Source organism: Eleutherodactylus coqui, chromosome 6, assembly GCF_035609145.1.
Source record: "Eleutherodactylus coqui strain aEleCoq1 chromosome 6, aEleCoq1.hap1, whole genome shotgun sequence".
Lineage (NCBI taxonomy): Eukaryota > Metazoa > Chordata > Amphibia > Anura > Eleutherodactylidae > Eleutherodactylus > Eleutherodactylus coqui.
Window position 1 is genome coordinate 109,478,892 of NC_089842.1, and position 13,464 is coordinate 109,492,355.

The window sequence follows — 13,464 nt, forward strand, 5'->3', positions numbered from 1 at the left end:
AGCCGCGTCAGTTCTCCTGAACTGCTCTCTGTAGTATTCAGCAGGTGGGGATTTAAATTCCCCGCCTGCTGAATGAGCTGCCTCTGATTGGTCACAGCCTCACCAATCAGAGGCAGCTCTCACTCACACCCATTCCATTAAATTCAATGGGCTAACATCGTTCTTCTCTGCCACAGCTGCTACAGCTGTGGCAGATGAGAACGATCTTTATGCTGACAGTGCGGGGGAGCCCACTCTTGCCGCTATTGTGGCTTAATAGTGGGACCTGGGAACTTGAGATGCAGCCCAACATGTAGCCCCTCGCCTGCCCTATCCGTTTCTGTGTCGTTCCCATCACTTTCTTGAATTTCCCAGATTTTCACAAATGAAAACCTTAGCGAGCATCGGCGATATACAAAAATGCTCGGGTCGCCCATTGACTTCAATGGGGTTCGTTACTCGAAACGAACCCTCGAGCATCGCGGGAAGTTCGACTCGAGTAACGAGCACTCGAGCATTTTGGTGCTCGCTCATCTCTAGTAATGATATATGGATACTAAAATTCAAACTGCAACACATTTCTGAAGTCCTATGTGGCCTCTTTCATCAGGCAGATAAAGTTACATTATCCACAAATATGAGAGTATTTATACGTGTAGATGGTGCTTACCCATCTCGCCAAACAAGAAACACTTGTGGTCCAGGTCAAAGTGGCATGGCCGAGCGGGGCATCAGTTTTTAATGCACTTAATATCACATACAGATACAAGTTGATGATTGGCTCATGCAACTTTATGTATACGACCCTATTTAGAATGGCCAGAACATTGTACAGAACAAGCACTTGTACCTCTTGTGTTACCATTAGCTCCTCATAGATAACTCTTATGAGCAGGTCCCTCGCTCCAATTAGTTGAATTGTTGATGATTAAACCCCTGCTGAAACCCCCATCAATCCCGCAAATTGGAGACCTGTGTTCCCTTCCTCATGTCACTGCAGGGATGCTTCACCCTCCCGCAGTGACTTCACATTGAGGCGATGGCTGCGCATATATGGCCGCTGCTTCATTTGTTTCCGTGGGGCTGATGGAAATAGACCGGCACTTGTACTTGGCTATCTCCAGCAGTCCCATTGAAAATGAATGGCGTGGCATCCTGCATCGCTTCATTCAATTTCCCCCCTCACTACATGGGGTGCAGTGAGCCTGCAGTAAGGAGGACAAGGGAAAGGGGTTTCAGAAGTGACAACCCTACTGATCGTACTTTTATCTCCTATACTATGGATAGACGAGAAAAGTTAATTCTGGCACAATCCCTTAAATGTTCAATCCTGGGCCATATGACCAACATCATACTAGCAGACAGTAGGGCAAACAGCCATGTTTTATGAAAAACAAAAAGTTCTTTGAAGTATATTCGGCAGTGTAATCTATTGGGTTCTTCTACCTTTGTGAGGACCACTGTCTATATTCATTCTTCTTCATCCATGTTCTCTTCTGTATAATGTATTTATCATGGCCATAGCCTGGATTTGAAATTAGATTTAATTAAGGGGCAATATAATAGGCTTTAGAATGGTAGCTGACAAGCACAATAGCCACACATATTTATTTTTAAAGGGAAATAATCAAGCTACAGTATTCAGACATTTTCGGCAATTTTAGAAAATATATTCTGGTCTCCTTGGGACTTGACTGATTAAAACCTTACTATGAACCGATGACACTGCAATAAATCAAGGTTAGGTTAATTACGGCATGTCTGCTTTCATTTGTTGCCTGTATTTGTATTGTGGTTACGTTTGGTATTATATTGAGGAATGAGTATAACTAATAATGTATGAAAACGGAATGAATAAAAACATGTAAAGACTAAACAGCCAAATAGATCATCTCATGAGTAACGCGATGAGTCCACAAACCCCGATGCTCACCATGAGGCAAATATGACATTAGGTTCTTATTGGTTTAAATTAGGCATATAAAGAAAGATTGCTCCTCAATCCAGAATAAATAGGTTTACATACAATTACTAAGTGAATAGATATAAACAGGATCCATGCAAGATATCAAAAGATACAAAGAAGTAATCATAAAGAAGCAACTGAGTTTCCCAAATCCAATGAACAATAACTGGAGTGGCAAATTCCTTACTATAAATTCCCATCATGTTCATGAGTTTTGGTATTTTCTGGGACTTCATTAATGCTAAAATTGTAGATTAAAGGGATTCTCCGCTTTGTATAATCCCTACTTGTTAGAAGGGTCCCTTGACAATAAATTAATCCCATGTCCGCCTCCTGGAACCCCGGCGATTGGCTGTTATCTGTGGGGAAGCCTGTCAGTAAGTGTTCAATTTGCCTATGGTGCCACTGCAGGAGAAATGAGGCATTACACAATGTCCATTCAAATCAATAGGTTGTCTGTGTGATGGTGGATTCACACAAGCGTGTTTATGTGTGTACAATTGTGTGCACAAAAACGCGCGACTATTAGTACCATTTTTTCCCTATGATGTGTTCACATGTCCGTGTCTTACAAGCATGCAAACGCACATACCTGCAAAACATAGGACATGCGTGCACCCTAGGTTTGTGGTGCGCGTCAATATTCACAGTGTTTAGTGACAAGGGGACTCCCCGCGGGGAGTTAAGAATCCCCTGCCACAGCTGTCGCAGCTCTGGCAGAGGATCACTAGTTCTCCCATTGCCTTCAATGGGACCGGCGCTTCTGCAGGGATTTTCAATGAATGGCAAAGACCTGCCTGTGATTGGCTGAGTGATATGACCAATCACAGGCAGCACTTAGCTGTCATTCAATGAATGGCTGAGTGCTGCCTGTGATTGGCTGAGCGCTCAGCCAATCAGATACAGCCCTTTTTAGCAGACGGGAATTTTAAATCAGAGCAGTGCAGGGAGAAGACAGGCTGGATGCGCCTGAGTCCTGGCAGCTGAGGAGAGGTGAGTATATATATTTTTTTATTTTTAACACATTCTAGGGAAGATATTCAGGGACGAGCTTATATTTAAAGCCCTTCACCGAAAGTCACTGCAGGGCTTGCCGGCAGCCCATTACTTTCAATGGGACTGCAGAAGTGCTGGTTCCATTGAAAGCAATAGGAGAACATCACGATCCTCTGCCACTGCTGTCACAGTGTTCAATGACAAGGGGACTTCCTGCTTGGAATATTTACACAGCAGTGATGGAGAGGTGAAATATATATATATATATATATATATATATATATATGCGTGTGTTTTTTTTCTACACAAGCCAAGGGTGATTTTCAGGGAAGGGCTTATATTTCTAGCCTTTTCCTGAAAATCACTGCAGGGGTTGCCGGTATCCTATTGCGTTCCATGGGGCTACTGGCAAGAGCCGCGCCGCGGCCCCATTGAAAGCAATGCTGCACGGACCTCCATTCACGCGTGTCTGTGTTCGTATGTGGGTGCACGTTTTGTGCGCACCTATATACGGCACACGCTTGTGTGAATGCACCCTAAGGTCACTTACGCACAGGCCATTTTTCAGTGTTTAGTGCAGCTTTTTAAACGCCACGCTAAACATTGTAAAACGCCTTCATGCATTTCAATGTGGTTTCTCAGACAAGCGTTCCAGTGCAGCGTTTCTAACACCTTCATTTCTTTATGATATCTGCTCTATTTTAGTGCATTTCAGCAATTTTTAATGCACCTCATCACTCATTGCAATGATTGGGTTCATAATAAAATGCTGTAAAATGCTATGTTGATGGAAATCAATGAGTTCTATTCTCTGCGTATTACATGCGCAAATTTTGCACATGCAAAAACGCCTGTGTAAAGCTGCCCTAACTCAATGATTTCAGCAGGATTGGCTGACCATCTAGTGTGTACTGGGATTGTTTCATGGAAAGTACAAGCATTTACTAAAATAGACATGTCGGCAGTGAAGCCAGGTCCTCTTTTAAAGCTGCTACATCTGTAGCCACCATGGGTACTGAATCTTTTACCACTATACATGTAATGTGTCCAATATGTGACGGAACAGAAATTTCTAGTCAAACTTTTGTTTCAAGCTGCCCAAACTTTTCTTTTTCTATCAGAAATGAATTATTCATGCCGGTCAGTTACCGGCCCACCTTGTCAGATTAGCCTAACGGGAGAGACATTCCTGTCTGCCAAACCTTTACTAATGTAGACATTAAAAATGCATTGTCTCTGGTTTATCAGGCCGGGGAGTACGGTAGGTGGGACACCTCATTGTGAGCCTGTTCCCATTGTCCAGGGCAAGTGACTGTTCTGCATTTTGCCTCCATGTTAAATATTCAGTCATGTAAAGATCCGCAGTACAACATGAGCGCTTTATATATTATTTACTGTCCCTTCCTTCTAATAAAACACATTGTGAAGGCATTTTGCATTTTGCCTACATTTTATTTCCATTAGTCTCTCTTTAAAGTTTAAAATCTGCTTTGTTTCTCTGCTCTCGCGATTTACATAACTGCTCTGCCGGGTACATACATTTGTACTTGTTGACGTGACAGAATAACACAGTGTAGCGAAATGGAATCTTGATAGGACGAAATAAAAGTTAAGCCGCAGTTATGGCTCAGCTGTCATGTTTGTTTAGTGCATTCTACCTTGTTCAGACTCCAGGCTGTTCACCGCTTCAAAGGTGAAGGGAACATTCTACCTTGATAAAGTCAGGGCTCATGCTCATAGCCGTAGTATTATACAGGGCCAACATAAGACTGCCATACAGGTACATGGGATTTCTACCGTCATATACCTCCTGTATCATATCTATCTAGTCGTCTCTTCAGTACCTCTGTGTGCCACCAATTGCAAACAGAGGGTACTTTGCCTAATTTTATACAAAAAGCACAAATCATAGCATATTCTATTGGACTCTGCGCCAAGGTATTCTCCCTTAGGGCTAATGCCCACGGCCAGATTTCTGCTGCGTTGTACGCGGTGAAAATCCGCGACGTTGCCCCACAGCTATTAGCTATTGAACCTAATAGCTCAAATAAACCACGGCATGTTATAAATGCCGCGGGAATACGTGCGGCCAGCTTCCATTGTAGTCAATGGAAACTGGTCATCATGCTACACTTCCGCTGTAACACAGCGGATGTATCGCGTGAATGCACGGCCCCGCCCACCACAGGGTGCGTCACCTGTGCTGTGCATGCGCCGGCCCTCCATACAGGACATGTATGGAGGATCCGGCCATGGGCATGAGCCCTTAGAAGCACATGTGATGTATGGAGACCGTATACTCATACAAAAGCCATTACCCTGGTGCTCTTGAAAAAACTTCTGACTTATATTGAGCGATTATTGAAATAATCAAGGTTGGGAGTGACCAACCTAATTTAAAAAAATAATTGAGAAACGGCACTCCAAATTTCAACCTCCATTAAAATCAATCAGAGTAAAAATTGTTGTTTTTTTTTATTTGGTCTCCTTGAATAACGGTGGTGGTGATAGTGGAGGTAGAGACCTGGTGGTAAGCACTGCTGCCTGGCAGGTCCCAGGTTCAAATCCTCAATTCCCATCAAGTTCAGATTCAAACCTAGAACTCCAGCACTGCAAGGCACTAGTGCTAAGCCGATATACCCAACTCTCTGCCCAAGCAGAGAGTAAATGTTTTGGCGATTTTTTTTTTTTTAATAAAAATCTGCCTGATTTTATCACCCAGCCAATAACAATAAGCACAATTACTTCTGACTATACTGTTTCTAGTAGAACAGATATTGTTAAATCACCTGAATCGCTGATAAATGAGACCAATGAGCATTTCAGACTTGCTGAATTTACCAATGCATGTTAATTGTAAGCCTAACTGGTAAAACTCAAATTGGATCAAAAGAAAAATATTCGGGGACATTGATAAAGGTTATTATTACACCACTTTCTGGAGTAAAAAATATGCAAAATTTTGTGCAAGACTTGCTTACTCAAAACTTTTGCGACTTTTGACCATCCATGTTGCTGTTGACCACTTTCTTGGAAAAGGGGCATTGCTTGCCGGAAGGGAGTGTGGCCGCCACGGACCAACACGCCTCTGCATAATGTATAGGATAGGTCAACAATAACTAATCGGCTGAGGTCGGCAGCCTGGAACCCCGGCCGATCAGCTGATTGGGCACCATCTGTCAGCATTGAAATACCCAGGGGTTGGAGCAGAAGCAGTTACCTCCAACCCCTGTGTGTGACAAGCACATCTCTCACTGAGTTTATTGAGACTCCAGCCTGCAGTTAACAGGGGTAAGCGACAATTGCTTACTCTCTGACTTCTGTGTATTGCAGGGCCGACAGTGGGCACCTGATCAGCTGATTGGCAGACCCCAGCTAGTCAACTATTGGTGACTTATCCTGAGGATAGATCATCAATAGCATTTGCGTGGAACACCTCTTTAAAGTGTAACTAAACTTTCAGAAACCATCTGACATTTCACTGTGACATGTCAGAAGTTTTAATCAGTTGATGTTTTGGTGTTGAGACTCCCACCAACTGCTAAATCAAAGGGGCAAAAGCACTCATCTGAGTACTGTGCCCAATTGTCTCTTTTCAACCGTCTTGGAGCCATGTATGATCTCAATAGAAAGTCTGAGGCTCACTGATAACAGCCATGAAGGTACACAACACTCGACTGAGTTCTTCTACCAGTTTATATGAAATCAGTGGGGGACTCAACACCCGGACCCCACTGATGGAATCTTCTGAATTGTCACTATGACATGTCAAACGTTTTCTGAAAGTTAAAGGGGTTGTCTCACGAAAGCAAGTGGGGTTATACACTTCTGTATGGCCATATTAATGCACTTTGTAATATACATCGTGCATTAAATATGAGCCATACAGAAGTTATTCACTTACCTGCTCCGTTGCTAGCATCCCCGTCGCCATGGATCCGTCTAATTTCGCTTTCTTCTGGCGTTTTTAGAAGCGCTTGCGCTGTGCGGTCTTCTTCCTGGTGAATGGGGCCGCTCGTGCCGGAGAGCTGGTCATCGTAGCTCCGCCCCGTCACGTGTGCCGATTCCAGCCAATCAGGAGGCTGGAATCGGCAATGGACCGCACAGAGCCCACGGTGCACCATGGGAAAGGACCCGCGGTGCATCGTGGGTGAAGATCCCGGCGGCCATCTTGGTGAAGGAAGAAGTAGGAAGAAGGAGGACGTCGCAGAGCGGGGATTCGGGTAAGTAATATGTTTGTTTTTTTTTTAACACACCCATTGGGGTTGTCCTGCGCCGAACGGGGGGCCTATGGAAAAAAAAAACCTGTTTCGGCGCGAGACAACCCCTTTAAGTTACCCTTTAAAGCTCCTAGAACTGATTGTAAAATCTGTGACAGGACCCCAACTACCATGTAGCATTTATAACACTAATGTCTTACAGTATGTGTCACAGATGTCTTTAGGCTTTCTCAGAAACCAGAGCAAGAGTGTGACTGCTACCTCTGTGTCCTCTACAGCTATGTCTCTGTGTATGGGGTCTGGGCACTGTTAAGAAGTGCTCTAACTGACCAAGGAACTATGTGTCCCCACAGTCATTCAACTCCTCGTGCCCACACCACAGTGAGCACCACCATGTCACACTGAGCTGATCTCACTGATGGAAATTTGACCTATTTTTCCATGACTGTCCAATGAACCATTGCATCTAGTAATCTGGCATCCCATTGATTCCTAATTAAAGAAATTATAATGCATTTATTTTAACTTGATAGAAGTGTTATTTGTGGTATTTTCTTTACTTACTTGATGATTTTCCTTTATTTGTAATTCAAGCATATATTAATTTCATATTAATTTCTATCGAGGTCACTTGCTATTTCTATGCATTGGATTATTTGGCACATATTACATATATAAAAATCAACTTTAGAGCACGGTCATACAAGCATGTGTTTTGCGTGCGCATAATGCACTCATCTAAAAGTACCAATGGGTTCCTATAGAATCGTTCATATGCGCAGAATTAGAAGTGCAAAACAGCACGTACCTAAAAAAGATCGGACACGGGTGCGCGTTTTGCAGGAGTTTCCATAAACTCCTATGGGAGCAGGAGTTAATGGAAACTCCTGCAGAGGGAATAGCTTCCCTGCTGCTTACAGCAGGGCATTTAAAAGGTGCTTCTGGCCAGAAGCACCTTTTAAATGTTCCACTGTTAACCCCTCAATCCCCTTGGGGATCAAGGGACTCCCCAAGGGTTCCGCTAATCCCTGCAGGGAGTCCCCTCATCACTGAACACTGTGACAGCACTGTCACAGTGTTCAGTGATAAGGGGACTGCAGCGGGGATGAAAGAATCCGCTGCCACAGCTGTCATAGCTGTGGCAGAGCACCGCAATGCTATCCCATTGCTTTCAATGGGGCTGGCAATTGTGCCGCCCCATTGAAAGCAATGGGATGAAGGGAACCCCCACAGGGATTTTCGGGGAATTGCTTGAAATTTAAGCCCTACCCTGAAAATAAGCCCTAGCTGCCTGAAAAAAAAATACATCACCTCTTTAGCGTTGTCCAGCTCTGGCGCGTCTTCCCCCCCAGCTCCCTTGCACTGTTCTGAAGCATTTGCTTCTGCCTTTCTTTTTAAATCCCCGGCTTCCTGAAAGCGCTGCCTCTGATTGGCTAAGCGCTGTGACCAATCAGAGGCAGCACTCAGACATTCATTGAATGACAGCTGAGCACTGCCTCTGATTGGTCACAGCACTCAGCCAATAAGAGGCAGGGCTTTCAGGAAGCTGGGATTTTTAAATCCCTGGCCAGAAGAAAATTCTTTAGTACAGTGCAGGGGAGCGCATATGAAACTTTGCCCATTCATGCATTTTGTGCTAATGTGTGGAGCGCATTTTTTTCTCGCACTTAGGCGCACAAAAAAAACACGCTTGTCTGATGAGCCCTTAGATTTTGACTAATCTTATTTAATGCAGGGGGCAAGCAAATCAATATGAGTACTCATGCAGCTAGGATACATACTGTTTAGAGATGAGCGAACTTACTCGGTTCGGTGTTTTTGGACCCAAGCACCGCTTTTTCCGAGTAACTGACTACTCGAACAAAAAGATTCGGGGGGCGCCGGGGGTGCGCGGGGGGTTGCAGAGGGGAGTGGGGGAGGGGAGAGAGAGCTCCCCCCTGTTCCCCACTACTACTCCCCGCTCCACCACGCCGCCCCCGCCCTCCGGCGCCCCCCAAATCTTTTCGTCCGAGTAGTCAGTTACTCGGAAAAAGCGGTGCTTGGGTCCAAAAACACCGAACCGAGTAAGTTCGCTCATCTCTAATACTGTTTTTTAACTGCAAGGTGCTGTGAATATGTTGACACTATATATATATATATATATATATATATATGCCCTGTTTCCTTGAAAATAAGACCAACCCCAAAAATAAGCTCTAGCATTATTTTTCAAAAATTTTGAGGCTACAGAATGATTTTTCAGGATTTTTGAGGATGCTTGAACTATAAGCCCTACTCCAAAATTAAGCCCTAGTTATAGTTAATAAAAAAAAGTCAATGTAAATAGTGTCCAGGCAGCTATATATGTAAAAAAGTAAAATCTTTTGGAGCAAAAATTAATATGAGACCCTGTCTTATTTTGGAGGAAACAGGGTATACTATTCCTCTTGTTATTATTATTATTATTATTATTATTAAAAGGGCGAGAAATTTGAGTTGAGGTTCCTGGAAATTAACAGAATCTAGAAATAATATAATATCAGTTATAAAAAAAAAAACCACCAAAAAATCAGATAAAACACTTCCACCCAAAATGCAAATGTGAATCCGGCCTGAGTTTAGTAGAATTCCATTGTGAGAGACATTTAAATGAATCACAAAAGAACAGCATGGGACAGTGAAGAATGCTTCATGTATTTTCATGTATACACTTTTTGCACAAATACAACAGAGAATCATTGTTACTGCGCAAGAAAAAAAATTTATAAGAAGAACAGCTCTTGGGCTCCCTCTAGAGGCACAAATACATTTAGTAGCAAATTCACTTCATTGTCTTGCAAATGAAAACATTTTTCAGCAGCTGCTCTGTGCCTCACTGCAGTATTGGTACTTGTGTGGGGATTGATTTGCTCTTTTCCTTGTTTAATAATTGAATATTTCATTTAAAAAACTGTTTCCTTTATCTACATATTTGGATGGTTTTCTCATATGTTAAAATGGCAAATTTTAAAAACGAAAAGCAACTATTTCCAGCACAATAAGAAATATTTAAAAAATGTGAATTTATTCATTTTTTCCTTCTTTTTCTTTATATTTGAAACTTCCCAAAGACAACGTTTTTTAGAAGGGATGTAAATATGTTATTTTTTTCTATAATCCCCAAGAGCCTAAAAAATTATTTCCATTAAAAAAAACATGAATTGTGCTAGAACAATATTGAGAAATATAATATATCAGACACCAGTGATATTCTATTTAGAAGTAATAGTAGTTCTATTCCATCCATTTTTTGTAAATGACTAAAATGCTCTTTTTTTTCTTTTTATATATTCTTTATTTTTCAATTTTAATAGGGTGGGGGGAGGGGTTACAAGAGAAATAGAAATAAATCAGTGGTAAATCACATTACAAAACTTGTTTATTCCAAATGTAATTTCCTAGAACTTCTTACAATATTTATTATAATTTAATACAACTAATAGCAACAATGTTAACATAAAACAAAAACATATAATGATACTTGTTTTGCATTTATGCACAAAGTAATACAAATGGCATTTTTCGCCTCACAAATAATATAGACCATACACTGCATACACTATAAATCCATTTTTTCTTTTTACACTTGATCACATAGATCCTTTCTTTTTTGCAAATGAGTATAAATAAATAAATAATAAAGAACAACAAAAAAGTAAACATTAAACAAAAAAGTAAAATAATCTCTGCAACAATTCCAAATAAATGACACTACTAATATCTAGTGGAATTACAACACAATATGTTTCTCCATAGCTATGAGAGGGCCAGCAGGAGACTTTGGTGGACTTCTTATAAGTCATACATTCTAAATATTTTTGAAAAAAATATTCATAAGCAAAATAGCATTTTTTTTTCTGAAGAAATATTTTGCTATTGTTAGAAATGCCTGGAGAAAGTATAATTTTTTTCGCTGCAACAATACCAAGAGGAAGTTTCATTGTCCCCTCTTTGTGATGCAGGAGCAATCATGTTTTGAAGAGAAAAAAGCAGGTTTGGGATAAAGGTAGGCTGTGACGTAGAAAATGACAGTGCCTGAATACGACACACAGAACAAAGAGATTAAATCACATATTTCTCAGGTTTATTGAAGAGAACGGACAGGGAATGCTGGGATAAATTGGGGCCAAGCATGATTATGGGGCGCTTTCACTACAGACTAACTGTAGAATTTTGGAGCAGCCTGTCATCTGTGTTGTTCGCCCTGACGTGACAAAGATTGAGAACGCGAAAAAATAAAAAATGAAACGTACGATATGTCATGAACTCACAACTCAAAAACAACTACAATTAATCTGTCATAGGAAAGAATAAGTCAACACACTGTAATGTAAATGTGTTCTTATAAAGACAAGCACAAGCCCTTTAATAAGCACAGATAGAAAGAACTTTCTGCTAAAACTTTCCCTGCAGGCTGCAGATAACGTTTGTCTAGATGGTGACCATTATGTTCCTGCTATGAACATCCACTTATAAGTAACTATATGCTTATTGTGATTTTTTTTTAGACTGTATATAAAATTGCACACATTTACAGGAATTTTGGAGTCTCTGCTCTATGTTATGGTTAAGAAGTGTAATATTCTGACTGGACTATAACAAATAGAGATGAGCGAACGTACTCGGTAAGGGCGATTTCGCAATCGATCACCACGATTTTCGAGTACTTCACTACTCGGGTGAAAAGTACTCGGTTGCGCTGTGGGTGAGCGGGGGGTTGCAGAGGGGAGTGGGGGGAGAGGGAGAGAGAGAGAGGGCTCCCCCCTGTTCCCCGCTGCTACCCCCCGCTCCACCGCCCCCCCCCTGCCTCCCGGCGCACCCGAGTACTTTTCACCCGAGTAGTGAAGTACTCGAAAATCGCGGTGCTCGATTGCGAAATCGCCCTTACCGAGTACGTTCGCTCATCTCTAATAACAAACAATTTCCAACTATTCACAACTGCTCGAAATTAAATATATTTACATTTCATCTATTCACTGTTCATTTTATAAATCTAATCTACTATTTATCTCCTATCTATCTATCTATCTATCTGTCTTTTATCTATCTATCATCTATCTAATATCTATTTATCTAATATCTATCTATCTATCTATCTATCTATCATCTATCTCTCTATCTATCTATCTATCTCATATCTATGTATCTAACTTATATCTATTTATTTATATATCTATCTATTTATCTCCTATCTATCTCCTATCTATCTATCTATCTATCTATCTATCTATCTATCTAATATCTATCTCTCAATCTATCTATCTACCTCATATCTATCTCATATTTATTTGCCTATCTATCTAATTGCACCCATGCCCAGGTAGGTGCCTTAGGGGACCCATAAGGCCTCTCCTATCAATATAAGGAGCCCAGTACTATGAATAAAGCATTATAGTTTGGGAGCCCCCTTAAAGATTTTGCAGTAGGGCCCAGAAGCATCAAGTTACACCTCTGTATCTATCTATCTTTTTTCTATCAGGCTACAAATATGTGGTGGGAATTTATAAAGAACTGTTGCAAATTATTGCTTAAGTGGTGTTTTTGTTCAAAAATGTGCAATTTTTGTAACGTTTTGCTGTTTTATGCTTTTCACTTCACTTTTCCAAAGTGGAGAGAAAAGGGAGCGTGGATTGTGTGATGTGTGATTCTTATTTAGATTAGAGAACTGCATTTTTTTAAGAGATGCAAAATGCATGGCAATCTCACTCCAGTACCGGAGTAGCATCATAAAAAGTGACTCCACACCTCCAGACATATTTAAGGCCCTATTCACAAGGGGCAGTTCAGTTGCAATTCAAACCACACCAAAAAGTGCATCGGTAAAACCTTGTGTGTTTTTTGCCAGAGTTCTAGTAAAATGTGGCAAAAACGCACACAGTTTTAAAAATGTGGTTTTAATTGCAATCGAACAGCCCTGCGTGAATGGAGCCTTACAATGTAACTTATAAACCATTAGCATGCATCACCAAGATACATTTGCCTCAGATAATTGCAACATGGCCCTCAGCTAAACTGATTTTTAAAAACCCTCATAATAAATTCCCCACGCTGTACTTGGTCCACATATAACTGTATTTTCAAATTTACTATTGCTTACCAAAGGTTAAACCATTCAACTGACATATTGAGCTTCAAGATTGGCAACCAGGTTCATTTCATTCCACAATTATTGGATGGCCCTAATCCATCAATCCATGGACTGGGTGGACACTTTACCTACAGTTAGACTACTAGCTCCTTCCTTAGTGAATGTCACAGTCTATCAGTCACTAAATAGCCTCATTC